Consider the following 6,568-nt stretch of genomic DNA (forward strand, 5'->3'; position numbering starts at 1 on the left):
TGCATTTGGTGTTAGTGCATTTGAAGGTGGTGTGGCAGTGAGCTCTGATGCTTGGTGTTGTACTGTGATGCAAGCTTGGCATACTGGCCAGTTCTTTTATAATATCCTTCATACATTTTTCTGTAACTTACAATCGGAATCATTTCACAGGTGCAGAGCGTGGCTGGAGTTTTGTGACGTGGAAGTGCACAGCAGTTCTCTTCTTCATTGGCACTCCAGAGTGCTCTGTTCACAACACTTTGCGCCGTCTGCGTTTCTGTGGACAGGAAGGCTCCGGTGGGATGCAATGCCAACACTGAAGCGCGCGTCACATAGTGCTGGTAAGTATGAGGCCAGTAAGAACATAGAACTGACCAGTATTTTCTATGTCAATGTCTTCATATCTGTGTGGCCTTAGAAGGAGTAAAACAGATGCATGTATTCCTGACACTATATAGCACAAGACAGAAGTGTTGCTGAGGGCAGCAGACAACATGCTGTTATCTCTGTGCAAAGTAGACCTGCCTGTGGTCAAACTGTGCGGGCAGAAGGTGGTACAGGAAGCACTGGATCACCCCAATCCCCCCTTCAGGAACATCATCACCCTGATAGTACAGGTACGATGACATGAAAACGCTGGCATACACTGAAGTTAACAGTGCACTACCTTGCACTAGTACACTACCTTGCATTGCATGACAGGGAGTGGGACAGAAGTCCCCAGCACATTACCGAGCGCCGTGCCGTCTGAAGCCTCCCTTCACGACCACTGCTATGCAAGCAGGGCCTGTGCACCTGCAGTCGACTATGTCCTACCACGGCCATCAGGACCACCTCCGCAAGCTGCAGGTATGTGTGCTCCATGAGTTGCTTTGTTTTCACGATGAGTGCAATTCGTCACCTTTCTTTTGTCATCATTCCTAGGCATGGAGGAACAATATCTCCCTCAGCAGCGTGTGATGCAACACGAGATTGCAAACCCAAGGAGCAAGGTGGAAGAGCTGCGGCGAAAGGTGCACAGCCTTCAGGCTCGCAATAAAAGACTGCACAGGGATCTGCAGCGACGCCAGCGGTCAAGAACGGTCCGGGATCTGGTGCAGAGCCTGAAAGAACATGTGTCGGGCACTGTTGCAGCTTTCATTGAGGCGCAGCTAAAAATGAGGACTTTGAGTAAATTTGGGCGCCGCTGGTCTTCCTCCAACAAAACGTTTGCATCGAATTTGTACTTCCACAGTCCACGTGGGTACAGGTACTGTCGCAAACTTTTCCATCTGCCATCAGTGCGGTCATTGCAGCTGTGGATGAGACGTATCCCACTCCGCCCTGGTTTCTCTAATGATGTCTTCGACGCCATAAAACAACGAGTGTCAAGATTCGCTGAAGCCGACAAGCTCTGTGCCATTGCCTTCGACGAAATGCACATCAAGAAAGAGTTGTTGTACAATGCAGCACTGGACTGTTTCGAAGGCTTTGCAATCTGTGGGAACTCAACCGAAAGAGAGCTTGCGAACAAAGCATTGGTGTTTATGGCAAGGGGCATATGCACTCCGTGGAAGCAGGTTTTAGGCTATTTTTTTGCACACAAAGCAGCATCTGCATCGGATTTGCAGAAACGTCTGTTTCAGTGCTACGACAAACTGGTGAATGCAGGCCTCAAGCCAAAAGTTGTCATATGGGACCAGGGAAGCCAGAATGTCTCTCTTTTTACGAGACTGGTCACCGCAGCAGAGCCATATGTTACCATCAAAAGCGAAAAGTTGTACTTCATGTTTGATACACCTCACCTGTTGAAGTGCCGTCGTAACACGTTGTTCAAATATGACTTTCAGGTCGGAAACTACATTGTGAGTGGGCAACACATCAGAAATGCTTTTGAAATCGACCGACATTTGGAGATACGATCCATGCCAAGACTTACTCAGGGACATTTCAGCCTAACATTTGCATCTAAAATGAAGGTAAAATGGGCAGCACATATCTTCAGTAACCACGTTGCAGCAGCGCTATTCACACTGGCTACCTTCCAGCATGTACCGGCCGATGCCTTTCACACAGCTATAGCCCAGCAAACCATATATATCCAGAAAACGTCTACAGGATATCCTATTTCGGACGTTGGGATATCCCATGGACTTTGCCACAGAGCCCATTTACATCCCCGAGACGTTCTGTGGACTAGCACTTCTTTGTCATTTGTAGATCCTGCGAATATCCCGGGAACGTCTTTTTAGGATATATGGACGTACGTGGGACATCATGCAAGCAGGTCCAAACATGCACTTGCTTTTAGTTGTACATATCTGACATGACAACACCACTCTGATATGTATGTAGATATATATGTATTTGCATACGTATTATGTACAATGTTAATTTTTACGTGAGTGTGTTGAAATAAATGCCTCGAACATCAACAACAGGTAAAAAATTCAGGGAATGTAGTAAGCCCCGCCAGCGTTCGACCAAACTCTGACGTACGGTCCACCAAGGCTGACCATGCTACCACACGTGCTTCCACCCTAAAAAGAAGAGCAGGCTCCCTTTTTGTCCCCTCTACCGCGTACGCGAATTTGAAGGGAGCATTCACAACGGTTTATGCTGACAGAATGCCCAGAGCTTATACTGAAATAAAGGCCGTTGGGGCAAGTTCGTTACGTATTTGGGCCGTGATACACCTGTAACGATGAGGAGGTGCTTCTTTGGAATTAACTAACCCGTGAATCTGCAGAGACATGGTATAGCCAATAACGTTTCTCACATTCCTTCATGCCAGATACTGTGTTTTTAATTCAAGCTATTGTCTAAAATGTAAATTATAGTTACTGAGAGTGTCTATTGAGATCGCCACACGTGGCAACGTTGTTAGTGACCCTTCGTTTTGTCTTGTTCCCCCTCTGCGTCGCGTCTTGGGTATATAGTCTGAGTCATTTAATAAACCTTTTGCTGAGTCTGAGAATTTGTCGTCCGTCCTTCATGTTCCGTGTCTCTCGGCCCCTTCCCATGAGTCTATATCAGCTTGCCTGGACCTTCTCCCTTCTTTCCGAAGTGGGGGTGATCGGAGATTATAAAAACACAAGAAAAGACACCGTTTTTCGTGCCACCGATCACCAACGGTTCCCAGACGAGGGGCTGCGTCATATAATTTAGGGCGCTCAGAAGCAGACGAGGGGCTGCGTCATAATTTAGGGCGCTCAGAAGCTTAGCAAAGACAAGAAAAGGCTAGTAGTCGAAACGCGTTTTTTGTAGCCATAGCACAATTGATGCCCATTCTTGGGACGGAATGAGTGATAGTCGGAGATTACGGAAACAAGAGAAAAGACAAGGGCATTTTAAGACGATTCAGCACGTCAACAACACATCCAGCGAGGGACTGCAATAATACTTTGAGTCACACGTGGTCGTGGGTCACGCAGGTCAAATCTGCACGGATTGCGCCACACGGGGTGCCGAAATGTGCTCCCCCGCGCTGAACAAAAGGAACGAGGAACGTCAGTGACGAGTTACCAATTTTTGTAACTCATTCCGTTACTATTTCCATCTTTTAAAAAGTAACCGAATCGTTACGTCGTTACCAAAAAAAGTAACTGTTACCAAGTAACGAGTTACTTGTAACGAGTTAGGCCCGACTCTGGTTCGCAGGAACCTTTGCGTTGCTGGAATCCGCCATTTGAGAAAAGGTGCGCCGCCGTGCGGCCAACCCGCCAAATAAAGTGGTAGGCGCAGCGTGTGAGCATGTTCTCGTCGTATCCGTGATGCACACACGCATGATGGACATGGAAGGCTGTTTTGGTTCTAATATCAAGACCCAACAACAGGAAGCAACACCGTCCACTTAGGACAAGCATTCTTTCATCACAAGCTAGAGGAAGATCGTAAGCAGCGAGCAAATACAAGACTTTTGCGTGCGCCGAATCTGCCACTTTTCACGGCAAGCGAAGAAGTGATTTCCACTTACGACGGAGGAATGCAGTTGCAACATTGATATCAGCGAGCTGCCAAATAACAGTAACGTGCGACGTTTTAAAGCACTTGCCACTTTTTATGCCTGCCACCGATGAGGGACTGCATAAACCGTATGTTGGGGCCAAAGTTGAGGACAAGTGTCGTGGGTCTAGACCGGAGCCCGGTCCGCGGCCAAAGGCAAAATACCTGTGAGATCAGAGTCCAACCTGCAAGCTCTGGTTTTCTGGTGTGAGGCACGTTCACAGACTTGGGGAAAAAAATCAGTGCCTGACCCGGGTCGGGTTCGGGTTTTCGAGCCATTGCTGTCCGTTGAAGCGCCCTATACTGGCCCTACTTCGAATGCTATAGCTTCTGCTTCAGGTGCCTACAATTTGCTTCGGAAAATTTCCGCTAAGACCCGCCACCGTCTCGCGCATGCGCATGGCGGATTCTAGGATATGTTCAGAGTGAGAAACGTTAAGAAATGTATTGCATTGAAAGCTGATGGCAAATTATTTTTGTGCGGCGTGCACAAGGCGCGCGCTTTGGAGACATTTGGAAGCATCTTATCTATAAGTTTCTTATGGTTGAATAACTTTGGGCTTATGACCTGAGGTACATGAATTCTTGTCCTTGATAAAAAAAAATGTGCTGACGATGGTGCAATGCATGTACAGCAGTCAGCACATTAATTGAAGATTACAAAAGAAATAAATACAAACGAACACATGAAAGTAAGTTGTTCAATATTGGATTTTTTTACTGCAAACAGTCATAAGTAGTACTGAAAAGTCAAAAGCAGAGCAAGAAATAAAGCCATGCCTTGTCCTGTGGATGTTAGGAAATCAGCACATTGAACATGTCAATTTGTCTTTTTTTGTTCTTCACGGCCAATTTATTTTGGGATGCTCACGTGGATATCACGTGTGGCATAGTGGCAAAACTATGTGCCATCATTGTGAGGTATACTTTCGAAATCAGTAAAATTATTATTGTTATCAATCAAAAGTACACTGCATTCTCTGCTACTGCAATCTAGTGCTCTGCTACCACGTCAGATAATTTACAGGGTTCAGTGAGCAACATTTCTATCGCGTCGAAAAATAAAGGGCTACGTTTCTTGCGCCTCCGCAGACTGATAGTCATTTGCTTGAAATTTTATCGATATATTTCTCAAACGGTATCATTATGTAGAAAAAAATGGCAAAAGCCAGGCAGGTTCTCACCCAATGCATTTCCTATAGCCTACACCGCACCAAAACCGCCATATTTTCCTCCGTCTGGTTCACGTTCGCATTGCCATGGTTCACATGACTGGTGAGGCATGGTTACCGCAATTTCTACCTGCCGTGGGCGAGGCCACCAATTTTGATACTTCTTAACTGATAAACACTTCCACTTATGTATTTAAATACTAGAGGTATAGTTGCATCATTCTAGCAGAGTATTCGTTTCTAAGTAGAAAATCGTCGGTTCCTTGCGCCAGCGCGATTGCCCAAATTTTTACTTGCCGTGGGCAAGGCCACCAAATTTGATGCCTCTTAACTCATCAGCGCTTCTGCGTATTAAAGCGCTCTCCAGGATTTAAGTAAATACTAATGCCTCTTAACTCATGAACGCTTCCGCTTATCAAAATCCTATCTAGGATTTAAATACCAGAGGAATAGTTGCATCATTCTACCAAAGTACTTGTTTCTAGGTAGTAAAACTGTCGGTTCCTTGCGCTGGCGCGTTTGCCCACATATTTACTTGTCGTGGCCAAGGCCAGAAACTTTCATTAACTCGTAAACGCTTCCGTTTATCAAAATGCTCTCCGGGATATAAATACTAGAGGTATAGTTGCATCAATCTACCAAGGTATTCTTTTCTACGTGGAAAACTGTTGGTTCCCTGTGCTGGCGCGGTGGGCGAGGATACCAACTTTCAAGCCTCTTAACTTATGAACGCTTCCGCTCATGAAAATGCTTTCCAGGATTTAAATAGTAGAGGAGTAGTTGCATCATTCTACCAATGTATTCGTTTCTAGGTAGAAAAACTGTCGGTTCCCTGCGCTGGCGCGTTTGCCCAAATATTTACTTGTCGTGCCCAAGGCCAGCGACTTTCATGCCTCTTAACTCGTAAATACTTCCGTTTATCAAAATGCTCTCCGCGATATAAATACTAGAGGTATAGTTGCATCATTCTACCAAGGTATTCTTTTCTACGTGGAAAACTGTTGGTTCCCTGTGCTGACGCAGTGGGCGAGGATACCAACTTTCAAGCCTCTTAACTCATGAACGCTTCCGCTCATGAAAATGCTTTCCAGGATTTAAATACTAGAGGAGTAGTTGCATCATTCTACCAATGTACTCGTTTCTAGGTAGAAAAACTGTCGGTTCCCTGCGCTTGCGAGTTTCTACCCATTTTCCCATAGCCCTTGCATTTCACGTACACATCTGCGGAACCAAGGAAATTATTCGTATACATTTCAAACTGCATGAATATATTCGTTTTGCAACATATTCGAGACTCCCCATAGAGCATTGCAATTCATGTAAGCGAAATTAAGTTATTCAAGAAAAAGCACTCAAAATGCATGGTGCCTACGGGCCGTATAGGGGTAGGTTTCACCCAACACACGAGTGTACTAGGTGAAGCACGCTTTACG

The sequence above is a fragment of the Ornithodoros turicata genome, chromosome 1 (genome assembly GCF_037126465.1).
Source record: "Ornithodoros turicata isolate Travis chromosome 1, ASM3712646v1, whole genome shotgun sequence".
NCBI classification, from domain to species: Eukaryota; Metazoa; Arthropoda; class Arachnida; order Ixodida; family Argasidae; genus Ornithodoros; species Ornithodoros turicata.